Below are 25,702 nucleotides of genomic sequence, written 5' to 3' on the forward strand. Positions count from 1 at the left end.
CAGCAATGCCCGTCCTGAGAATGTCCACACCCACCTCCCCAGCCACAGGGAGGGACTGCCCTCCATCTGCTTCATCCAATACCAAGACATTGGCTACTCAGCACTTCCAGTGCAGCTAGAATGGCTGAGACACTGGATTTTTAAACTTTGCCTCTTTTTATTTAGTTGAATTCATATAAAAGGGACATTTCATTCAGTCCTTGGGAAAGTATTTAAGTATATTCAGATATGCCTGGGAAAGCTCAGGTACTTAAATCCACGGTTTCAACTGGGAGTTTTGTGACATCCAAGTACAGATCGAGTCAAGAATAAAACTAGCATCCAAACTGAGATGGGCCGTTAGTGGAAAGTGCATCCCAGGTTTTCAAGAGTCCCCCCCAAAATAGAATATAGCTGTCCTAATTTATTTCATGTTCCTGAGACAAAATACCCGAGGCTGCGTTAATCAGCGTTCCATCGTTGCAAACAAAATACCTGACAAGAACAGCCAGGAGGAGGAAGAGGTATTTATTCTGACCCACAGTTTCAGAGTTTCCGTCTGTGGTTAGCAGGCTCCTAGGCAGGACATGGAGCAGAACATCATGGAGAAAGGGCATAGTGGAGGAAAGCTGTTCAGCTCACAACAGCCAGGAAAGGGAAAGAGAAAGAGAGAGAGAGAGAGAGAGAGAAGCCAAGACAGGTGTATCTTCAAGGACACATCCCCAGTGACCTATTTCCTCCAGCCATACCTTACTTGCCTCCAGTTACCATCCAGGAGTCTAATCGGCTACCAATGGATTAATCCAGCAAATGGATTAATCCTCTGATAAAATCAAAGCCCTCACCACTGCCTTAAAGCTCCACCTCTGAACCTTACCACTTTGGAGGTCACGCTTTGGATCTGAGATCCAAAGCATCGCAGTGACTTTAAAATAACTGAGTTTTATTTAGCTCACAGTTTGAAGAATGCATCTGGTGGCCTCTGGTGGGGGTGTATCACTGTGTCAAACACAAACACCACCCAAAACATAGAAGCTGGGCATTGGGTCCACCCTGCAACCCCAGCAACTCAGGAGGCTGAAGCAGGAGGATTGCAATTTCTACACCAGCCTCAGCAACTCAGTGAGGGGCAAAGCCACTTAGTGAGACGTCATCTCAAAAGATAAAATAAAAAGGGCTGGAGATGTAGCTCGGTGCTAAAGCACCCCTGGGTTCAAACCCAGTATGTACCCTCCCCTCATTAAAAAGAAAACATGGCAGATGGCATTATAGCTGCAAGAGGCAAGTGACATGCATGGAGCAGATATATTACATGACGAGAGAGAGAGAGAGATAGACCATCAATAAAGCTGCACTCACTTTCAAACAGCCCATTAGTTCACAGGAACTTATGTAATTCCACAAAAACTGACTCACTCCTGGAAGAGGGCATTGATCTCCTCCAGGGGTCCTGGCCCCAAGACCTTCTACTAGGTCCTACCTCTTTCACACCCAACCCCTGTCAGCATCACCATTCAGTGACCAAACTTGCAGCACAGGAACCTTGGAGGGTACGAACTACATCCAAACCGTAGCATTAACTTATCTCACTCAGGCTTTTATATTAATTACACATTGAGATAATGATAGTCTTGATATCTTAGATTTCAGAGATGTTCATTATTCAAATTGATGTCACTGGTTTCTTTTTATTTCTTCATACTGTAGCTACTGGAACACTCAAAATCACAGAAAAGGTTCATATTTTGTTTCCGCTGGTCGGTGCCGGCCTTTTTCCCAGACAGAGGACATTGCACCATCCCTAAGCAGATGCAGGGCATCTTAGGTTTTGGAATACAGCAAGAATAAACACACTCAGACATTCGAAGGAATTTCTCTCCTGGAGAGAATCCCTGTTCCCACCCTCCTCTCTTCCCTAAATCAATCCTGTAGATTTCAAAGGCAAGTGTAGTGGGTGTTGATCACCTCCAGCAGAGAGAGTCAGCCATCACAGTACCAGGAAATGATAACTGACATGGAGGGGCTCTGATTCTCACTGGACCTCATGGAGGAAACTTTTAAGGACCTGTTTTTGTGTCTTGAGTTGCTTTGTGAGTTAGTATTTGAAAAGCTTTTGTCATGTCAGATCACAGTGAATTTCATTTTATTTTTATCAGCCACATAGTATTCCATTGTGAAGAGAGACTTGATTTTTCTTCTGATTCACACATCGTTAGTTTTCCATTTCTTTTTCATGTTGTATCTTTAAAAAGAAATGTGTGAATGTTATTTTAGCATTCCTAAAAGTGATTCGGTGGCCCAATGGTTTATGTTTTTATTTTGATGGATACTACTAAATTCCCCCCAAAAAACATTTTATCAATTTATATCTGACTGAGATAAAAATGCCCATTTTCCCCTCATTCTCTCCAACATTTAATCCGTCTCCTCTTTTCCTATTCAAATGAGTGGTAAATGCCATTTGTGTTTAGGAACCTGTTTCCCAGATTCCTAATGAAACTAAGAAGCCCTACCAGTGTGTACTGGCCAATAGTATGAACTATATAAATAGTTTATTGCAATCTTTACCCATTTTTCTTAAAGGTTGTCTGCCTTTCTTTTATAGACATTCTTTTTTTTAAATACACAGTGTTATATATTCATTCTTTTATATATTTTGGATGCTCGAATTTTAATAATGTAAGTGTAGAAAGTATTTTACCTCAATCTGTCACCTTTTCTTTTCCTTTGTTAGCTTTTTAATTGAAGAATAACAAATATACCAAAAAAAACCTGAATAAAATATGTCACGTTCAATCAGTCATCACAAAATGGTACATCCATGTAACCAGAATCCAGGTCAAGAAACATAACATTGTATGCAGCTAAGCAGTCCCTCTCACACCCGCCCAACCATCTCCCCCCCCCACAGGTAATGATTAAAAAGCAACAATAACTACCAAGAGATGAGCTTTGGGGTGTGCTGGGGCTGTGGCTGTTCTTCAACCTGAGATGCAGTGAGATTCCAGCTTCCAGATGATGAAACTGCTGCAGAAACCTGCTCCCTGCCTCTGTAATAAAGATGAAATTTCTGGGGCTGCCCCAGATCCACAGGGGTCATGCACTGCCCGGAAGTGCTCTGGAAATCCACCTGAGCTGCAGCGCTTTGCATGCATGGTAAAAATTAGGGCCGGAAAACAAACCTTGTTCCTCCTTCCACTCCCCTAGCACATATGAGGTACTTGGGTTCAATCCTCAGCACCACATAAAAATTAATACAGTAAAGCTATCGTGTCCATCTACAACTTAAAACAAGTTTAAAATAAAGGGTTGGGGCTTTGAAAATTTCATATACAAGAGTCACACCTCACCTGTTTTTCTGTGGCTGATTCCTTGTTGCTGTGGGTCAATATTGGGTTTGAAATTCATCCTCTGTCGGGCCACGAAGCTGCCATATATACATTTCCATTGTTGTACGTAACATTTTACAAGTGTATCATACTGTATTTACCCATTCTGGTCTTGATGGACCTCTGGTGGTTGTTGTTTGTTTTTTTAAGTCTCTATGAACATGCTTGTAATATCTTTTGGGGTGTGTGTGTGTGTGTGTGTGTGTGTGTGTGTGTGTGTGTGTTTAATATATTTCAGTTGGATACAGCCTGAAGAATTGAATTCTGGGTCAAAGAGTGTGGTAGTGTCAAGTTTTGAAAGCACTTTATCCATTGACGGATCTGTCATCAGTGTAAAAGTTTTGACTACTCCCCATCTTCCCCAACACTTGGTATTATGAGTCTTTTTAAGTCTAACCATCCTAGTGGATGTGGATGGTACTGCCGATGGTTAGATTTGCATTTTGCAGATGAGGAATGATGCTAAGTCCTTCTTCCTAGGTGGATTTGCCTTTGGGAAATACATTTCTGTATTCTTTTTTTTATTTTAGTTTTATTGAATTAATTTTTTTAAATACACAACAGTGGAAGGCATTACAATTCTTCTTACACATACAGAGTACAATTTTTCATATCTTTGTATATAGAGTATGTTCACACCAATTCATGCCTTTATACATGTACTTTGGGGTTTTTTTTGCAATTACAATTCTTATTACACATATGTATCACAATTTTTCATATCTGTTTATATATAAAGTATGCTGACACCCAATTCAAGTCGTCATACGTGTACTTTAGATGTCCATCACATTCCACCGCCCTGGCTAATCCCCTGCCCCCTCCCTTTCCCTCCCACCCTTCATCCCTATCTAGAACGTCTTCTGTATTCTGATGAGTTGCTCTCATTTTTTTTTTTTCCTGTTGGGTTCTGGTATTGGCCAGGGGCCCTTTAGGAGAAATACAACACACCCAGGAATTTAAACAAAGAAAAATATTATGGATATTTCTTAAGGTTAAGGGGTGGCTACCGACTGAAAGAGGGAAGGCTGGATTGTAAGATACACGGGGTGGCAACTGCAGAAAGTGACCATCCCTGGGGCTCAGGAGAAGGGGAACAGGAAGACCCGTGGCAGTTTAGAAAAGAGGTTCTTCAACCTGAGATGCAGTGAGATTCCAGCTTCCAGATGATGAAACTGCTGCAGAAACCTGCTCCCTGCCTCTGTAATAAAGATGAAATTGCTGGGGCTGCCCCAGATCCACAGGGGTCATGCACTGCCCGGAAGTGCTCTGGAAATCCACCTGAGCTGCAGCGCTTTGCATGCATGGTAAAAATTAGGGATGGAAAACAAACCTTGTTCCTCCTCCATCTTTGCAGTTTCCTTCGGTGCCCCCTGTTGACAGAGCCCGATGTAGAGTCAGCTGGAAAAGCACAAATTCGGCATCAGAGTCCACTGCCAGGATTACAAAGCAGGAATAAATAGGGTAAATTTGGAGCCAAGAGGCAATAAATTAATAACTGGCACAGTTATGCGTCATTTTGTATTGATTTGCAGTTCTTTATATATTCTGGGAACAAGTTGTTTATTGGTTATTTGTGTTATAAATACATTCTCCCTCTCTGTGATTTATCCTTGCCTCTTTACGATGTCTTTTAATGAACAAACGTTTTCATTTTAATGTAGCTCAATTTATCCATCTTCTTTGATGGGAGTACTTTTGATATTTGATTTAAGAAGTCTTTTCTACCCCGAGGTTATAAGAATAGTCTGTGATGTTTGCCTTGGAAGCTTTATTGTTTTCTTTTCACCTTGCAGCCAAGGATGGCTCTGTGTGTATGGGCCGGGTAATGTGACGTCACTTGTCATATCCCCTCTGTGGCTGTCCAGCTGATGCAGCTGTCTTTATCAAAGGGACACGACTTCCGGTTTCCCAGCCACAGTGTGCCTTTGGTCCTGGATCAAGTTTATGGGCAGCGCGGTGCAGGCCTGTAATCCCAGTGACTCAGGAGGCTGAGGCAGGAGGATAGCAAGTTCAAAGCCAGCTTCAGCAACTTAGGGAAACCTGAAACAACTTAACAAGGCCCTGTCTTGGGCTGGGGATGTGGCTCAAGTGGTAGCACGCTCACTTTGCACGCGTGAGGCACTGGGTTCAATTCTCAGCACCACATAAAATTGAAATAAAGATATTATGTCCACCTAAAAAACTAAAAATAAATTTTTTTAAAAAAATCTGGATATCCAATACAATAAGTCCTTTATCTACTTCTTCTCAAGGATTATCTCAACTATTCTTAGGCCTTCAGAGTTCCATTAAAACTTAAGTCAGAAAAGAGCACACTATACGGATACGGCCACATCAATGATTATAGCAGCACAATTCACAATAGCTAGACTGTGGAACCAACCTAGATGCCCTTCAATAGATGAGTGGATAAAAAAATTGTGGCAGCTATACACAATGGAGTATTATGCAGCACTAAGAAACGACAAAATCATAGAATTTGCAGGGAAATGGATGGCATTAGAGCAGATTATGCTAAGTGAAGCTAGCCAAGCCCTAAAAAACAAATGTCAAATGTCTTCTTTGATATAAAGAGAGCCACTAAGAATAGAACAGGAAGGAAGAGCATGAGGAAAAGACTAACAGTAAACTAAGACGAATGGGGGGAGAGAAAGGAAGAGAGAAGGGAAAACATATGGAAATGGTAGGAGACCTTCAGTGATACACAAAATAATAAGAGGTTATGAGGGGCAAGGGGGTGGGGGGAAAAAAAGGGGAGAGAATTGAACAACAGCAGAGGAGGTAGAGAGGGATGTTGGGAGGGGAGGGGAGGGGAGGGGGGATAGTAGGGGATAGGAAAGGTAGCAGAATACAACAGTCACTAATATGCCATTATGTAAAAATGTGAGTATGTAACAGAAGTGAGTCTGTATTATGTATTTGGGGAGTTCAAAACCCAATTGAGTCGAATGTATGAAAGATGATATGTCTTGAGCTCTGTAATGTTTTGAACAACCAATAAAAAAAAAAAAAAAGAAATGATAAATGTTAGAGGTGATGGACGTACCAATTATCCTGATCTGATCTGATCATTCACATTGTATACATGTATTCAAATATCATGCTATATCCCATAAATGTGTACAATTAGGATACGTCAATTAAAATGCAAAAAAAAAAAAAAAAGACTGAAAGATCAGAAAACACAAAAAAAAAAAAAAAACTTAAGTCAGTATGTCACTTTCCTCCAAAAAGGGAGAAAGAGAATCCTGATATCTTTATTGAAATTGAATAAATATATAAATCATTTGGGAAGAACTGATATAGCTACACTCCAACCCAAGAACACAGCACAGAAATCCATTTATTAAAATCTTAATTTATTCAAAATAATATATAATATAAGGATGATGATTAATAATAATATTTTACATTTTCTGGTATGGAGATCTTACACACAACTTATTAGTTTTATTTCTAGGATGTAAAAATATAATCATGTTGTAAAATTTCTCTTTTATATTTTTAATGCAGTGCTGGGGCCGAAACCCTATGCATTCAAAGCAAGGGCTCTACAACTAAGCTCCACCCCAGCTGTTTTCTTCTGTCTTTAGTTTATGTTTGTTACTAGGATATTGAAATCACTATATTTCTGGTGATTTTTAAATTGTAGGGTAGTAAAATCGGGTTATTCTTTTTCTTTGTCATTTCTTGGTTTTTCTCTCCTGGGTGGCCAAGTTTGTATTATCTAATCCTATGGAAATTCTTCTGCATTTTATTCTTATACTTGTAAAGTTTTGCTTTCAGAATACACAGATTTCAATCAAACCCAGTTGCAATTAGTTGCATTAATATTGTAAAATAAGGGTTTTTCAATTTATTTTTACAATTTTGTAAATTTTTAAACACACGTGGGTCCGTTTTCAGATTCTCCATTCTTTTCTTGATGCATCTTTTTTTTCTCATGTAATAATAAAATACAATTAACATATTTTAAGTGCACTTTAGTCACTCGATTTTAGTGGTCTATCTTGATAACATAAGCTCCTGGTTTTTTTCCCCTCACAAAATTCTTCCAACAATCCTAGAACAATTTATTTTCCTGGCGAACATGAGAATGCCTGTTAGATTTTATAGGTAGAGCTGTTGTTTCCAAATGTATTGAATGAATTAGTTAATTTAGAAAGAACTGATGTCACTGGAGTAGAGAGAGCCTTTCCCGATAGGACCATAATCTGCCAATTCCTTCATTAAGACATCTTCGGTGTCTCCGATAAAGTTTCATAATTTTGAAAAGTTGGTTTTTTATTTTTAAATCAAGTTTCACTTTGTAAATTAAGTTTTAAGCATGTAATTGCTAACATGCTATAAAAATCAAATTGATGTGTTTATGGTTTAGAAAGGAGGTTCCCCCCACCAAAAAAAAAAAAAAAAAAAAAAACCACCTCCTGTTAGGACAGGAATATTCAGAGATAAAATGAATTCATGGTTAGACCACAATCTAAGGCTGGGTGATGTCTCTGGGTGGGGGGGGGGGCTTGACTGGCCGAGGTGGGTCCCTGGGAGTGTGCCCTGGGAAGGCGCACCTTCTCTGTGTCCCCTTCTCCTGCCTCTGCTTTGTGGCTCTGCCAGAAGCTGAGCATCTTTCCTCTGCTGAGCTTCGGAGACCCGACTGCAGGTAGAAATGTGGACTCTGCTCAGGAGGTTTCAGAGGGGAAACTGGACTTGAACAGACAAGTGCATATGAAGCTAGGGCCAAGGAAGGTGGGCTTCTTGATGAGATTGTAGCTCTTACAGAAATGCTGAGTACTTTGCACAATAGGAAATGTCTTGAGGACACCCCAGGAATTTTCGGGACCACACCCTTTGTGGGTTCAAGGCTCTCCAAGGGAGAATTCCTTTGAGAAGAGGTCACGGGTGTATCTGGCTCACACTGGGAGCTCCTAAAAAGTTGTCTCACCATGCGGAGCTCACTGCAGCCTTGATTTCAGGGGACCCGGGTATTGCATGGGCCGGCAGCAGACCTTGATAGCATGCATGTGGTGCTGGCTCTGCAGGAGTGCGTGATGGATGTTGGAGTCTTCCTGGAGGGGTCACAGAGGCACCTGCTGAGATTTCAGAGGAAGGCCCTGGAGGCCAAACAAAGTGTAGCAGGCTCCTCTGGGCTGCCCCTGAGGTGATGCACGAAGCTGTGAAGGTGAAGCTGAAGCTGAAATGGATACCCCAGAAATTAAGAGATGCCAGTAAGGTGGACTGTCTGTCAAAAAAGCTGCTGACTGCAGAGAAAGTCAAGCCAAAGGAGACGCCTGTGCACAGCAAGCAAGGCCAAAGGGGTGGGTGCCCAGGCTCTAGAGGTAGCACGTCTCACAACCAGGTGCCCTCTGCTATAGGCAGAGTGAGGGGACCTGTGTGCTCCTGGGTTTTGGTCTTGTTTGGGCCCCATGCTTTCTTTCTGTGCCCCTAACCCTCCTATTTTTTTGGACTGGGGATATTTACTCCATAGCACTGTGTATTGGATGTCTCCAACTTACTTTCACAGGAGATTGCAACCAGGAACTTGCCTTGCCTTTCCGATGAGACTTTGGGCCTGGACTTTTGGACAATGCTAACGGTGGGTGTTAAGACCTTGGGACTCTCGGAGACAGACTAATGCACTTTGCACTGTGAAGTGGCCATGAGCTTTTTTAGCAGCCACGGACAAAATCTTATGGTTTGGGTCTGAAGTGTATCCCCAAGTATCCTGTTAATGCACGAAAATTCAGAGATAAAATGACCCGAACGTGAGATGGGTGATGGAATCAATCCGTCTTAGCTTTCAATGGACTGACTGGGCGGTGACTGTAGGCAGGGGGGCCTGGCTAACAGGCGGGTCACGGAGGTGTTCCCTGGAAGGGTGCATTTTCCCTTCAGGGCCTTCTGCTCCCCCCCTGCTCCCTGACCCTGCTATGAGCTGAGTAACTTTCCTCTTCTGGTTCCTTCCTGCAAAATGTGCCGTCTCCCCTTGAATTCAGAGTCATGGAGCTGGTCATCTAGGGACTGAGACCTCTAAGACCATGAGCCCCAGACACACTTTTGTTACTCTTTTAAGTTGTTCTTATTGAATGTTTTGGTCAAAGCAATTAAAAGCTAACTAACACATTATGAAGAGAGAGAGAAGGGAGAGGACAAAAGAAGAGGAGGAGGAAGAAGAGGAGGAGGAGGGGAAGAAGGGGGAGGAAGAGATGATGCTGATGAAGGAGGAAGAGGAAGAAGGAGGAGGAAGAAGGAGGAGGAGGGATGAGGAGAAGGAGGAGGAGGAAGAGAAAAAATAAGAAGGAGAAGGGGGGAGATTCACACCTAGGTTACCTCCTTATTCCCTTCCATACTCCTTCAGGAAAATATTTTTTATTAGTTTCTTGTTGATGTACAATTTTTTTTTCATTAGGCAAAAAGGAGCAAAGATGTATGTATTTTTTTTACCCCCTCTCCTCTTATACCAAAAAACTTGAGGTTATGGTTTGGATAGGAGGTGTCTTCCAAAAGCTCCTGTGTTAATTCTGGAATATTCAGATGAGAAATGATTAGCTTGTGAGAGCTGTGACCTAATTGGTCCATTCTAGTTTGAATGAACTAACGAGGTGGTAACTGTAGGTGAGTGGGGCATAGAAGGAGGAGGTAGGTGGTTGGAAGTGTGCCCTAGAAGGGCATATATTCCTGCGGTCACTCCCCCTTTTCCCTCTGCTTCCTTGACACTGTAATTTGAGCAGCATTTCCTCCACCAGGATGTTCTGACTCACCTTTGGCCCAGAACAATGGAGTTGACAGACCGTAGACTGAATGTCTGAAACCATGACCCTAAATCACCTTTTTCCTCCTTGTCAGGTATTTTGGTCACACTGACATATTGCTGACCAACACGCTATGTGTGTAGCTTATACTTTGCTTTTTTGTCAATTAACCATTTCAGCACAGCTTCCTCGTTCCTTTTTCTAGCTGCATACTATTCCTTTTCTGTAAATCTGGCTGATTTCATTTTTTAAAAAATCTCTTATTAGTGGATATTTAATTGTTTTAAATATTTTCTACTTCAGTTTTTTCTGATACAAAAAAACTTGCATGTATGTCATTTTGCATATGTTCAGGGGTATATCTGTAGAAGAATTTCCCAGAAGTAACATTGTTAAATCACTAAGAAATTTGGTCTCTGATATTTATAAACATTGCCAAATTGCCCTCCCTAGGGTAGCATTATTTTGCCTTGAACTGGCAAAACACACAGCTATTTCACCATAATCTCTCCAACAGTATGTGCTCCTAAACCATTACATTTTCCAATCTGATGATAGATTTAAATTAACATTGTGTTTAATTTGTGATCTGTATTTCTCTTATGGGTTGATTTGAGCATCTTCTCATATGTTCATGGTGATCTGAGTTCTTTCTCTGTGGTCAGTGTGTGTTTTATTTGGCGTCACATGGATCTGGTTTCCTGGCACACCGACTCATTCGGTTCTCACAAGTAACTTGCACGGCGATCACTGAAGCATCGTCTTACAGGAAACCCAGGACAGCTTTCGAGAGCCTGGGCCGCTTGTCCACATCATTCGGCTAACTGGGATGCCAGGTGGGTATTCATCCATTTTTGTCTGACCCCACACGCTCTTCCCGTGTGTCACCAGGCTCTTCAAAGGGACAGCCCTCGTCTGATTCCTGAGTCCCTTGGCAGCACCAGGCCCGGAGTCAGGTGGCTTCTGCTTGGATGTCTCAGGTGACAGGACCCAAGGAGTCCCTTCCTCTTCCTTTCTTCTCTTCCTCCCTCTCAGACTCACCCTTCCTTTTCTTTCTTTTTCTTTTTTTTCTTTTCTTTTTTTTTTTTTTTTTTTTTTGGTACCAGGGATTGAACTCAGGGGCACTTAGCCACAGGGCCACATCCCCAGTCCTCTTCATTTTTTATTTTGAGACAGGGTCTTGCTCTGTTGCTTAGTGCCTCACAAAATTCCCGAGGCTGGCTTCAAATTTGGATCCTCCTGCCTCAGCCTCCTGGGGGGCGGGGATGGCGGGTGTGAGCCACCAAGCAGGCTACTTCCTTCCTCCTCTGCCTGCCGACCTGTCTTCCTTCCTTCCTTCCTTCCATTCTTCCTTCCTCCTCCCTTCCTTTCTTTTTTCTTCCTTTCTAACTGTGGCTAAAGTCGACATAATATCCAGTTCACCATTTTACCTTTTCTCAGTGCACTGCCTCCAACACACTCACACGGTTTCTGTGCAACCACGACTCCTCATCATCACAAACAAGCTCCCTACACATCAAATGAAAACATCCTGTCTCCTTTCCCCCAACCCCCAGCAAGAACCTTTCTCCTTCCTGTCTCGGCATTGGCTACTCCAGGTACCCCATCTAGAGGAGCCAAGTAAATTCATTCTCCAGGGACGGGGTCGCTTCACTATGTCCTAAGGTCCATTTACACTATAGCACGCATCGGAATTTCCTGTCAAGGCTAAATGACACTGCCTCGTGTAGGCATCTTCACATTTTGCCCGTCCATCCGTCCACCCGCCATTGGGGTCATTCCCGTCTCTCGGCTCTGGTGAATAGTACCGCCATAAACATGGGTGTTCAAACAGAAGATCACTTCCCGTGCCTGCTTTGAGTTCTTTTGTGGAATCGCTAGGTTGCACAGCAAGTCTGTGCTTAGTTTTTGGAGGACTCACCAGGCCCGTCTCTCTTTGGACTCTACATTTCCACAGCAATAAACTGACCTTCACCAGTCAACTCCACCCTACAGAGAAGCTCTGGAAGCTTTCTCAGAACTGATTCCAATCCAACCGTCGGAGGAGAAGGCCTTGGAACCCTGGCGCCCGGAAGGAACCCAGAACAGATCCCTCCACTCCGTTGGTCCTCATCTCAGGTCCCTGTCCCTTTCACAGTTTTCAACTGTTGCTTTGATTCTCCCAACAAACCCTTGTATGTGCATAAGATGCCCAGACCCACGACCGGGCACGTGTGCACCCCCGGCTAGCACAGGGGAAGGGCCAGGCAGCTGGGCTCTTGGCTGGGGCACTGCCACCCTGTTCTGCAGCCGCAGTTCTGTGAGCCCCTATGCCACCCCCTTTCCCTCACCCTTGGATTGGGTCAGGACAGAGTTGACCAGGACATGCCACTTCCCGCCTTGGCAGTCAAGAGAGGACGCACACACCTACCTCCCAAAGCAAGGCCCAAACCAGCCACCTCTTCCTCAGTGCCTCTCCTGTGTTTGGCGGCAGGTTGGGCCAGCCAGCAGGGCTGTGGTGAGTGTTTACTGAACTGACTTGCAGCGAGGTGGGCGAGATCCTACGCAATTTGGGTTTTCCTCTGCCTAAACAGACAGTCAGGCAGATAATTAACGGATTCAAGAAGTGGAGAATTGACAGCATTTTTTGAAAAACACATAAACTGACAGAAGCCAGGCTCAGACGAGCACAAGGGAAACCAGCTCTGTTGAACACTTCCCAAGGAGCCGCAGGAGAACGTGGTAAAATACATGCAAAGAGTTCGGCGCTGCCCTCCAGAGCGCCAGTTCCAGCCCCAGCCAGCCCTGCGCAGCTCTGAAAAGCCTCGGGTTCCAGACAGAGCGGCACCTTGCTGTGTCCTTGCCTTTCGTGGCCAAGTGCACAACAACCAGGCTGGATTCTGGAGCAGCAGGTTGGAGGAGAGTGACCTACGATGCCACGTGGCCATGCTGAGCACTCAATGTGCCTCCCCAGAAATGACTGATGTAAGGTCACCATCCTTGTTGCCCCCACTGCTTTGGAAATCCACTGGAGGATGCTTGACCAGGCACAGAGGAGAGGCCAGCACCTGCCAACCAGCCCCGCCCTCTGAGTCCTTTCCCGAGCAGTGTGTCCTGGGCCCTCGGGGATGTTCTGATCACACCTGCTGCCTTCCAGCCCAGGCCCTCCCAGATGCAGGCCGAGGACTCCAGACTTTGCCTTCCATGTCTGACACTGGCCATCCCAGGGCTTCCTGAGGTAAGGAGACATAAGGCTGACCCGGCATGGCCAGGCGCATAGAAGAGAATCGACTTCCAAGAGTCTCTGATGGGCAGCCATGTGCACACAGCAGGGTGTGGTCTGGGGCTACTGGATTTGGAGTCAAGGAGACGGGAGCCTAAACCCTGGCATCACGTCAGCTTTGAAACCATAGAGAAGTCACTCAGTCCCGCCAAGTCTCCGTTGCCTTCTCCGTTGCCAGGGATAAAATTCTTGCCCCCAGACAGTTAGGGTTCAATGAGACGACCTAGGTTGAAGTCCCTGGTCGAGTCTCCATAGAGAAGCTGTTGGATAAATATTGACTGTTTTTCCTGTTCTTCCCAAATTCATTGCTTCTGTGGCCCGTGAGTCACGACAACTGGATCCAGGTTCTAGAGTACTCGGTGGGTGCCGAGCTGACAGGAAGCAGCTCCGGTCTGAGGCTGCCATGCCGGGAGAAGTCTCCCCTGCACCGTGCAGCTTGGCCAGGCTGGGTCTCCCCTAAAACCAGAGTCCCACAAGGAGAGGCAGCCACTGGGCAAGGCGCCAGAGGTGAGGGAGGCAGAGAGGGGCAAGGGCCATTTATGTCTTTGTGTGGGACAGCCCCCCAGGGGCCCAGAGACCAGGCCTGGCCAGGCCTCACAGAACTGAGCAACTAAGAGAGGTCTCCCCCATCTCGGATAGAACCTCTCACTTGGAGTTGTGCCCTTATAAGTCATTTCCTTTCTTCCTTTCTTCCTTTCTTTCTTTCTTTCTTTCTTTCTTTCTTTCTTTCTTTCTTTCTTTCTTTCTTTTTTTCTTTCCTTCTCTCTTTCTTTCTTCCTTTCTTTTTCTTTCTTTATTTCCTTTCTTCCTTACTTATTTTTTAAAGTGTCCTTGTTTATTTTTATGTGGTGCTACGGATTGAACCCAGGGCCTCACACATGCAAGGTAGGCACTCTACCACTGAGCTACAGCTCCAGCCCTCCTTTCCTTCTTTCTTTCTTTTTTATTTCCTGTTTCTTTCTTTCCTTCCTTCCTTCCTTCCTTCCATTCTTTCCTTCCTTCCTTCCTTTCTCTCTCTCTCTCTCTCTCTCTCTCTCTCTCTCTCTCTCTCTCTCTCTCTTTCTTCCTTTCTTCCTCTCTTCCTTTCTTCCTTTCTTTCTTCCCAACAGGAAGGAAAGTTCCTCAGGGAAACTTTTTGGTCTTGAGTCCAGTGTATTCCCAGCTATAAGTCCCTGACCTGGCAAACAGCCAGGAAGCGTTGCGTGTGCATGTGAAGAAGTGAATGAATGAGCTGAGAGCCACGACTCCCAGGACCCGTGTTGACCTGAGTTCCCCAAGAACCAGGCCCTGAGACAAGGACAAAGCTCCAGCTGCAAGAGGTTTATGTGAGAGGTGAATGACCATTGGGAGGGGGTTGGGGAGGTGAGATAGGGAAGGGAGAGTCGATAAAGCATCGCATTGAGGAATTTGCAAAAAAAAAAAAAAAAAGAAAAGAAATCTGCCATTGTGTCTGGGAAAGCCTGGTCCCAGTGGGAACTGTGAAAGGAACAGTACCACACTCACCTCTGAGCCGTCTCATAAGAGGGACCCGAGGGGGCCGAAGTAGGCACCCACCAACTCCAGCCGACACTGGTGGAGGGAGCCTCCCCAGGGAGGAAGGGGGGCACCCACTCTGGTGCCAGGCCCCAAGAAACCTTTTGGACACCACAGGGCAGGTCCCAGCGGGTGGACATTGGCTGCACATGCCCAGAAGAGATCAAGGCAAGGAGGCCTGTCCTCCACCTCCACCCTGGAAGATGAGAGGAATATCACTGTGAAGAGCAGAAGTGACAGGGTCTCATGCGACACGCTCACGGAATGGTTTTCTGGGAGAGAGAAAGAGTTTCCAAGGCTTTTCCTGCTGCCCCATAACCTCCCCACCTCTCCCAGGGACTTCTCAGGAGTGGGGACCCCCCCTGCGTTTCCGTCTGCAGGTGGAGCTACTCCTCACCTCTTCCTGGGAGATGCTATGGGAGGGCCATCCCCTTCGCCAGGCTGCAGCAGGTGGACTTCTCCTCTGTCTGCCTGAGACTGTTCCCACCAGATGCTGCAAACAGGAATGACTCTTTGCCCCTGTCTTTCCGACCTTTTCTGAGATAGGAGGACCAATCAGAGAAGTGTCCTGTCTTTTGATTCCCTGGGCTTTGCCTCTGAGAAGATGAACATGCAAAGTCCTCATGCCACGAGTAACACTCATTAGCTTCTTGACGATTCCTGGGAGGAAAGGGGAAAAGAAAAAGAAAAAACAAATGTTACATGAACTAGCAAAGTGGCTAAGATTCCTGGTCCTGACACTCGGCTTTGGCCAGCAGAGAGCCCAGGATTTGGAGAAACAGTATGTATCCTTGCCGCAGTCTGGCTGGGCACAATTCACAAGCCACTTGTCAAGCAGAAACAAACTTTATTTTTAGAACACACACGCCGCACCACGCAGCTCTTCAGGAATTCCCTCAGAGCCCAACTGCCACCACCGGCTTCCCACAAGCCTCTCAACTCCCCACCACTCCTCCTGCTCTTGAGGCCAATTGGCTGAGTTGCGTGGGTGGAGCCAAAAGAGTCCCCCAATGAGCAGCTCTGTGGTCGGAAAGGGCAGGGAAACAGTCCAATGAGCATCACCACAGAGGAGCCAATCAGCTGGAAGTTTGCTGGGGCCTGAGCCAATCAGCTGGAAGTTTGCTGGGGCCGCTTCAGCTGTGGCTCTCAACATATCCTGATCTTTCTTGTGGGAGACCAACCTCACACGTGACCGAGTCACACTCTCCGGCTGGGTGCTGAGGTGCTCAGTCGCAGAAATGTGGCAGAGCTTTCCCCACCCTTCTTGGGTTCGAGGGTCGGTGTCTCGTGCATGGGTGTATCTTGCTACAGCCCCATGGGTGGAGCTACACTCACCTGTTCCTTTGTAATATAGCCCCTTGCCCTGTTTAGGGTAGAATCTTCCATGGAAGTGCTTTGTGTGTGTCCCCTTCTCTTTCTGTGCCCTTGGGTGTGGCCTACCCAGGTGTCAGTCAACCTGCTGACAGTGGACATCATGAAGATAGACTCAGCCCCCTGAAACCTGACCCCTTGCCTCATGTGAACAGCTTCTCCTCAATAAAAGGGGTCAGCGCGTGCTCTCGCTCTCTCTCTTCCTGCAGATCCTTAAGGTCAGAGGAGCTGTCACAGTGACCCCAAAGACAAAGGAATTTGTGTCTCTTGTGTGGTTATTTCGTGCAGCCCAGTTAGCCCAGTTCAGCTGGAGTGAACCCTGAGCCTTTTAGTCTCCAGAACAGAAACCCGGCACTTCCTTATGGACCGTGCCAATGTATGATGATTTCCTGGGTATGGACAGTATTCGCTAGATTTAAACCATGAAGCAAGTCAACAGAAGCCTAAGTCCTTCGTAGCAGAACTATTCCTACTAGTTGATGTCGATCGACCTTTGGATAAATCTGGATTGAATGGGCATACTCATAGAAGAGCCAGAATCACCAAGGCAAGCTTGCAAACTCCTGACCCATAGAAATGGTGGAGAGGATGAGTGTGTGCTTTTGTTTTAAGCCACGGATAACTAACACAGACTCAGAGTATTTTCCCTGTGTGAGAGGGAGTAGTAACCGGAAGACGGATCTAATGGGATTTCTGGGAGATACTAATAATACTTTGTGATTTGGGACCTGATTTTATGGATGTGTTTAGATTGTGAAAATTATTTCACAATAGACTTGTGATTTTTTGCACTCTTCTGTGTGCATGATACACTTAAAAATTTCAAAAACTGTTTTACTAAAAAAGTCATCCCTAATCCTTCTGCGGGACAGGGGGATCACCAGAAGTCATGGCCAGGATGCTTGCAGACGTACAGAGCACCACGTTGTGGACACGTTTGAGCTTTGTACAAGTCCATGTTGATTTTTTTTTGCATGCGGCCTCCAGGAAGCCAAGTCACACCTTTGCCCTGACTCCAAACTTAATTTTTTTTTTTTTATTATTACTCTCCTGAAAATGAATGAGCAGATTCAGGACCCTGGCTTCCCATCCGTTCCTGAGATATTTTAGAACATATTAAATAAAAGTGGGATGTCTTCCAATTCTACAAAGCCAGCCCCTGTACCCAGACTCATGAGAGGATCCAAGCTTGAAGTCTAGGCTTCCCAATGTCACTGATGGTGTGAAGGATCCTTACTGCCCCCATTTTACTTTCCCTCCCAATTCTGTGTGTCTACAGCAGCATTTATCACCACTGTGACCCTTGTTATCATCACAATGGACGGGTTGAGCTCTTCTAGGATGATCTGTTCATTTTTTTCCCTGCTGTATTCCCCTAAGCCTTTGAATGGCTTCTGTCTTAAGCTAGACTGAGGAGGGCTTATGTGGATGTCATTCCATAGACAGGTGCATTGATACATGCTTCATTCCTGTTCTAAATTTATCCGTGAGCACTGGGTAGGGCACAGCAACCTCTAACATCTTCCTAAAGTTTTTTTTCCCCACCTCGTTTCCGCCTGGGGCCTTTCACACATCCTTTATCTTCTCCAGCTACGACCACCTACCACCTACGTGTGTTTCATCATTCAGTCCCAGGATATCCTCACCTCTGTGTTTTTGCTGATCTTATTTTATTCTTCCAGTTTCTGCTAATTCTTCAAACTGTCAATCATCTTCCCTCCTGACAGGAGCCTTTCTGGGTCTCTTGGCTACACTCACTACCTGAACCTTTCTTTGGAAATTCCTCGCTTCCGGTGTGAACGGGATGCTTCCTTACCTGACCTCTCTGCTAGAACCAGTTCAGGAAAGAGGAAGGGAAAGTAGATTGAATTTCTGCATTGGTGAATGAAAGAAAAAAGTTCTAGCAGCGTGCCCCCCCGGTGCCTAGCTGAGGCCTCTCGGAGTGCAGTAGTCTCAGTTTGGATTCCTGCAGACACTGGTTGCTATGACTTAAATGTTCACACCTAAGCTCATATTGAAATTTAGGGTCTGTGAGGTATTTAGGAGCTGGGACCAGGTGGGACCTAAGAGGTGATTCATGGGCTGAGAGATTATTGGGTTAAAGGGGTATCTCAAGAAAAAAAGAATCTGTTATAAAAAGCCAGTTTGGCTATGTGTCTGGAATATCCCCCTCTCACTGTGCTATGACCTGTTTAAGTCTCAAGATTCTACAGGGTCCCCACCAGCAAGAGGCCCCTCACCAGATGTGGATCCTTAACTTCAGACTTTCCAGCCTCTGTAAATTTAAGAAATTTTTGTTTTCTTCATAAATTACCTGGTCAGTAGTATTCAGTTATAACAACAAGAAAGACTTATGACGTTGACCCTGAGCAAGGATCTGCATGTAGGAAATACCTGGGGAGGTTGTAAAGAAAGCTGAGCAGCTAAGAGTGCTTCTTTAAAACAGCTATCACAATGGTGCCTGGTGCCAAGAGAGATTCTGGGAAGTCCCCCCTGAGAAGTAAGGGAATTTGTATCGTAATATGCAACTGTCAAGATCCACTAGTTGACCATTTGACCCAGTTATTCCACTCCTTCGTCTATACCCAAAGGACCTAAAATCAGCTTACTACAGTGACACAGCCACATCAATGTTTATAGCAGCTCCATTCACAATAGCCAAGCTATGGAACCAACCTAGGGTGTCCTTCAGTGGATGAATAGATAAAGAAAATGTGGCATATATATACACAATGGAATATTACTCAGCCATAAAGAAGAATGAAACTATAGCATTTGCCAGTCAATGGATGGAGCTGAAGAAAATCATGCTAATGAAATAAGCTAATCCCAAAAAATCAAATATGAAATATTCTCTCCGATATGTTGATGCTCACCCAAAACAAGGGAGGGTGGGGAGGACAAAAAAATAGAATTTCATTGGGTTTGGGTTAGACAAAGTGAATTGAGGGAAGGGAGCCAGGAGGAGGGTAGGAAGTTCAGTACCACAGTAATTCTGCATAGTGTACAACCATAACAATAAGATCCTAATTAGAAAAAGTTATACTCTATGTATGTATAATTCGCCAATATACATTCCACTGTCATGCTCAACTGAAAAGCACAAACAAAAAATTAGAATAAATTTCAAAAGAGGGAAAAAAAAGAGTCACTGCTTCTCCAGTTCCATAATTTAATTCTTCTTTATGGCAGAGTAAAACCTCATTAAATGCATATACATTTTCTTTATCCATTCACCTGTTGATGAGCTGGCTCCATAACTTGGCTATTGTGAATTGTGCTTCTATAAACATTCCTATGTGTGGATCACTATAGTAGGTTGATCTTAATTCCTACAAATAAATACCAAGGAGTGGGATAACTAGGTCGTATGGTGGTTCCAATCCTAGTCTTTTGAGAAATCTCCACACGGCTTTCCAAGATGGTTATACCAATTTTCAGTCCCACCTGCAATGTTTAAGTGTACATGTACCCAACATCCTCACCGGCCATTATTACCTGCATTTTTAATAATTGCCATTTTAAATGGAGTGAGATAAAATCTCAATGTAGTTTTGATTTGCATGTCCCTGGTCACACTTAGTGAAGTAAGCCAGACTCAGAAAGTCAATGGTCAGATATTTTCTTTCAAAAGTTGAAGCTAGAGAGAGAGAGAAAGGAATTAAAGAGAGGGATCTCAAGGGGGGAAAAAAGGAGACCAATAGAGAAGAGGAAGTTGATAAAAAGAGAGAGAGGGAGGCAAGGAAGAGCTGGGGAAGTCCTGGAATACAAAATCTAGATGCTACGTCCACGTATGAACATAAAACCATGGATTCTAAATGTTTTTATAATGCACGAACAACAACAATATTAATAATGACAACGATAATAATAAAAGGAAGATCAATAGAGTAGAGCAAGTGGATTGGAGGAGAGATAAGAGAAGACACTGGGAAATGAGATTGATGAAATTATGTTTTGTGCAAATACAGTATGGCATGATGAATCTCATTACCATGCATAATTATAGTGCACCAATAAAAAATATCATTTTAAAAAGTCACTGGTTGAGAGACGCCACTTGGGGGGCCCATTTCCAGATATTTCCACCTGCTGGGTACAAGCACCGTGACTTTAAGTGCATTTAGAACAAATAGCCCTAAGGCACAGCAATGGAGTCAAAGGCCCTTGGACGTTGAACTGTGTCAGTGTACACTGGAAAGAGGATGTCCAAGGGCCTGGGTGAAGCTTGGTGACATACGGCCTCATTCCTGGTCCTCAGGCTGGGAAGCTGTGGTTATCAAAGCATCTTGTCCACAGCTCCTACAGCTGCCAGGAGGAAAGGCAGCATTCCCAAGTCCAAGGGTTCAATAAGATTTAGAGGAACACCCGGAACACTCACCCTGAGGGACAGGTCAGCGGTCCTACCCAGAGGCAGGCAAACAGGGCTGAACACACTTCCACACTTTGGTGCCCACCATGTTCTCCAACGAGAGGACTCTCTTCCACTCTATTGTTCTCTCCTGTTAACACATCTTTTCCCAAAGGAGTCAAAAAGCAGACCATCAGAAAGCTATCCACTCTGCAGGGAAGCAAATTGGTCAGCTCCATAGCGTCCCTAGCCCCAGTTACAGGGTGAACAGGTCTCCCAGGAAAGGGGCAATCTGAGTTGAAATTCCACTTTGCACATCTTCACCATGTGCTGGATGGTACATGTGGGACCTTAAAACATTCACTTCTGGTATTTCTTCAATTAGAATCCCTAAGATTAAGAAGAATGCACATCTCTATTTTAAAAACCTCAATAGAAATGTCAAAAGTCATTGAAATAAGAGTCATGCATTTAGAGTTCCTCCTTGGAGTGGGGAGAGGAACCTGGTAGGGCACGTCCAGGATTCTCCTAGGAGACACGAGCGTCAAAGGTCACGTGACTGCGTCCCAGGATGTTTAGACAAAGGGCATCGCGCGCCATGGGAAATGTCATGGTGTAAATACGTCTTCCACTTTGGAGTCGTTGCAAATACCACATGCAGATGAAAATAGATGTCGCCAAAGTTGTTGGGATAATTTCTGTTTAAGTCAGAAGAAGAATCAAAATAAACTTTGAAATGTTCCTAACCAAAAAAGCCGTCTGCTTGGTCTTTCCTTCGGGATGTGTCACCAACAATGGGAAAAGAAGCTGGAAACACAGTGTGTCTAAAGTGGCCTCAGAAGTCAAGTCGGCTGCCTTCTCCCCACACGTGGTCCACTCTGCTGACAAAGGACGAGCACTTCCTGCCAGGAGAAGGTAGAGGAGGTGCCCTTAGGATCCACCCATCATCGGGGTCAAAGAGTGAGGACATGTGGACTGTGGCCTTCATGACGGTCCGTATCCGAGAGTCTGGCCACCCCAGGTCAGACGGCACATGGAACGGATGTCAGGTCAGAGGCCACATTGGCTTATTCAAAACTTTCACTCTCAGGGAAGTTCTTTGGAATCCTGAGGCCACCATCAAATCCCGGCACCTTGACTTTCTCTGTCAGATGTTCCCAGAATGAGAAAGGCCCAGTTACCATCTTTGACTGCTCCTGATCCCGCCTATGGCTCAAGCACATACGGTACTCCATCTGTGTCCATGTCCTGGGAGCTTGCATCTCAGTGTGGCGGTATTAGGAGGTGGGGGAACCAAGAGAGTGCTGTTATAAGAGAGCAAGAATCGTCCCCTTCTTGGTCTCTGGCTTTTTGTCTCACCATAGGCTCTCCCCCAGCATGTTTTCTTGCCACTGTGTTCCATCCACCGTGAAGTCCTTCACAGAGCTGAGCCAAGGCCAGCACTCTGTCCAGAGCTAAGGGCTAAAAAAAAAAAAAAAAAAGAAAACTTCTTTACTTTATAAAGTACCAGCCTCAGGTGTGTCATTAGAGTAATGGAAAATGGACTAGTCCACTCACCTTGGGCAAATGGCAGAGGTTTCTCTGCAGAGACGTCGTGGCAAATTGCTGCTGGTCAGTTTGGCATCGGTGTTGGGCCCGCAGAGTCTCGGATTCATGGCCATCTCACAGTCTCTGAGGCCAGTGGAAGCACCTGCCAGCCAGTTCCCACTCTTCTGGAGATTCTTAACCCACTGTTGGGCAAACACAGACACGAGGGCATAGCCTGCTTTGTACCACTGGGGCACAGAAGAAAGAATCAGGCAAGGATTTCTGGGAGGCACCTGATTTTCTAGGAACAGCAGATGTGACCCCAAATAGTCACACAGGTGTCTCAGCCTCACACTCCGTCAAAGGAGGGTCTGGTAGTTGGGCCACTCGGGATGCTCTGAGACGTGCATGAAAAGACGGAGGAACGTGCATCAGAAAAGAAGTTTCACTCCAAGAAGGTGGTGCCCAACCTTCATCGTTGTGCATTAGAACTTGTGAAATCCAGGTTCCATGAAGTCTCAGAATAAATAGTCCCTCCTCGAGATAGGGCTTCTCCCCCACCCCCCATCACTCACTCTGAACTGCTGCTGCTGTCTTCCTCTTGAGGGAGTGGGAAGAATCTAGTCTCTCGCTCCCTCTGTTAGGCTCAGTAAGGACCTACTGGGTTCCGCCCAGATCTGTCAGCCCAGGGCTGAAATCCAAAGGGCTCGGGAGATAGGCATATCTCATCTGGCCTTTAAGGAACCTTCAATTTGCTGACCTTGGAGACAGAAAAATTACATAAACCCAGGAAATGTTCTTCCCCCTCTCATTTCTGTGCCTGAAAGCCTTCCCCTTGAGAGACCCACCTGGTCTCCTGTCTCACGCAGCTTCCTGTCGACCATGTTTCTGGAATGCTACCTTCTTTGCTCCCTTTGTGGACATTTTACAATGCAAAATTATGTACTTCTCTAGCTATTTTCTGCCCGTCACAACCCAAAATGTAAATGCCCTAACAGCAGGGATCTGATCTTCCTGTTTTTTTTTTTTTTCTTTCTTTCTTTCTCATTTTTTCTGATCCAAATACTGTCTCACAAGAAGGATGGGTTCAGTGGATAGGAGTCAAATGAATGGATCAAAGTCCGAATCGGCTGAAGCCATCTGATGCATCACTGGTAACTTCTGCAAACGGGAAAGGGAGGGACCCATGTTGGCTTGAATTCCGGATGGGGTGGACTTCAGTGGAGCCTTCAGCCTGAAGTTGGACTTTGCACAGACTGAGAGGTCAGGAGGCTAGGCTGAGCTGCCAGGCGAGTGAGGGACGAATAAGCGAATGAACAGGATATTTATGTGGAGCAGACAGTGTGGAAAAAGCACCTGCCCCTGGGAATAAGGGTGAAGCCTCTCTGAGACTGTGCCCCCAACCTCCAGCACCTCTGAAAGCCAGCCCTCCCTTCCACCAAAGATGCTGATGTCCCGGCTGACATCGCTGTGAAGATTTATTGACATAATAGACACCATTCTAAAGAGCTGGCCCAGGATCACACATCAAAACTGCAGGTTTGAAAGGATTAGAAACATGCATGGGGCACATATTTCATTTTGACTCTAGACTTAATTAAGATATTGCTAGGGCCATAGTATAGACCAGCAAAGAACTAGCACTTTATCCAGCCATCCCCCATCCTTGTAGAAGAAAATAAATAAAATAAAATAAACGTGGATTGCATGGAGTGAAGTATTCATAATTATTTCATGCAGGGGTGGGAAGGAATGAAGAGGTATCGGGAGCTCATGTCATCAATTTCAGAGATCCGAGTTTAATCAGAGCACCTTATAATGCTAAAACACCAGGCTCTTTATTCTAAGATGTTTGTAGGTATCATCAAATCAATATCAGTTGAAATACTCTTTAATGATGTGATCATTTCAAAATTAGACTAATTTTAATTAGCAACAAAAGCATTTTTGGAACGGAAAACCTGTAGCTCTCTCAGCAGATCCATGCTTCTGTTAACATTTAGAATTTTCCTAAGAGGGGGAAAAAAAAAGGCAGGCTTTAACTTCCTATGAACATTCATCCTGATTTTTTTTTTTCTCTAGCACCCAAGTTACTCTCGAGTAGTAAGTTAAGTTCTTAAGAAAGCTCTTGACCTTTTAAAAGTCTCTGAGGTGCCGTTGGGGGCCCACTGAAATCTATTACAGGTGTTATTCCCAGGCAGTCACAAGATGGAAGAAGGAAAAATAATAAAAAAAGACACCAAGAGCTTCGCAGTCCCAGAGTCCTTGACCATCTCGTGAATTCTTTAATGGAATTCCGTCAACCCTTTGCTTCCCTCATCTCCTCTGTCAGTTCTCTATTTGCCTTGAGGCCCAAGGACCAATGTGTTTAGTCATACTTCATTGTGCCCAATGTTGACCTGAATGATATTTATTTTTTTTTAAAAAAAAAGGAAGTTTAAATTAGTTGCTTTTATTTGATACTTTGAAAATTTCATCTAAGATCCAGATTTCTTGATCTTTTGACAAACTAAATGGTTTTGACATTGGTTCCCTTTGCCACACCCCCTCTCAATAGAGCCTGGATTCTGTTTCTTTCCCTCTTTTTCTTCAACACCCTTATCTTCCTAAGCCAATCAGCATTCCCCATTCTTCTGAGGCCTCTTATTGGTCCAAGACTGGCAGGTGACCTGGGTGCATCCAATCAGGAAGAAAGAAACAAGAGAGGTAATGGGATTGGAGAGTCATTCCCAGGCACCCAGAAAGAAAATGAAAGCAAGCTGCAGATCTGGATGCAAGGGGCCACCAGCCAGCCACTCTGAGAGCGGCCAGCCAGTGGAGGAAGCCGAAGCTGGCCTCAATGAAGAAAGACCCAGGTTCTCCGTGGAACTCTTGAGTCATTGCTAGCCTCTGACTGTCCACTACTGTGAGACTAAGACTTCATTCGTCCTTAATTTTGTCAACTCTTTTGGGGGTCAGCACAGATGCTAGAGAAAAACCTCATCTTCAACTGAGAGAAAGACCCATCCCTCCCCACCATCGTTACCCACTGTGACACCCATAGTGGGAGGCCAGGGACCTGGTGCCTAATTATGTGTACAAGGTCGCTTTTTCCGGAAAAGAAATAAGAGGAGCATGAAGTATTGCTTTTACCCATGTCATAAAATGTGGGGAAAACAAGACCTAGACTAAGGAAAATGAGAGAAAGGATGTTTCTTCCAATGACCTCTGTCACTCATTTACGTCACCTGCCAGGCTTTTGGAGGCATTTGAATCGATGGCCTTTGGTCGGGTAGTAGTTCCACAGACAGACCATTGTAAAGTAGGCCCCTCGTGTCCGGGGAGGCGACTGTTACAGTGATCAAGGGCCCACTGTCTGGATCCCTGCCGTCTTTCAGAGGGATTTTCTACCCTCCCTGGTCCGTAGAGCTACACCCAAGGCCACCAAGGTATGCTGGTGGTTGCATCACAATGACACAGGTCACCCTGACCCAGCCATGGCCAGAAGCACTCTGCAATAATCCCTGACTCCCCGAGGGGCAATGTTCAGCCCAACTCCGAC

The 25,702-nt window shown here is 45.0% G+C and overlaps 1 protein-coding gene across 4 annotated transcripts in view; it reads right to left on the bottom strand.

Moving 5' to 3' along the window:
• Positions 1-4,246: 4,246 nt before the first annotated feature.
• The window catches only part of LOC110598687 (uncharacterized), a 95,616-nt gene continuing 74,160 nt past the window's right edge, over positions 4,247-25,702 (bottom strand). For 2 of the 4 annotated variants that reach the window (XR_013430821.1, XM_078032210.1), the window contains exons 2-4: positions 15,310-15,572; positions 14,883-15,108; positions 4,247-5,359 (exon numbers count right to left, since the gene is read on the bottom strand). The gene's annotated coding sequence lies outside the window, so the exon portion shown is untranslated. Of the gene's footprint in view, positions 5,360-14,882; positions 15,109-15,309; positions 15,573-20,664; positions 22,096-22,191 lie in introns of all 4 variants that reach the window. The other 2 variants (XR_002484579.3, XM_078032213.1) reach the window with 2 other exon arrangements.

This window comes from Ictidomys tridecemlineatus, chromosome 15 (genome assembly GCF_052094955.1).
Source record: "Ictidomys tridecemlineatus isolate mIctTri1 chromosome 15, mIctTri1.hap1, whole genome shotgun sequence".
NCBI classification, from domain to species: Eukaryota; Metazoa; Chordata; class Mammalia; order Rodentia; family Sciuridae; genus Ictidomys; species Ictidomys tridecemlineatus.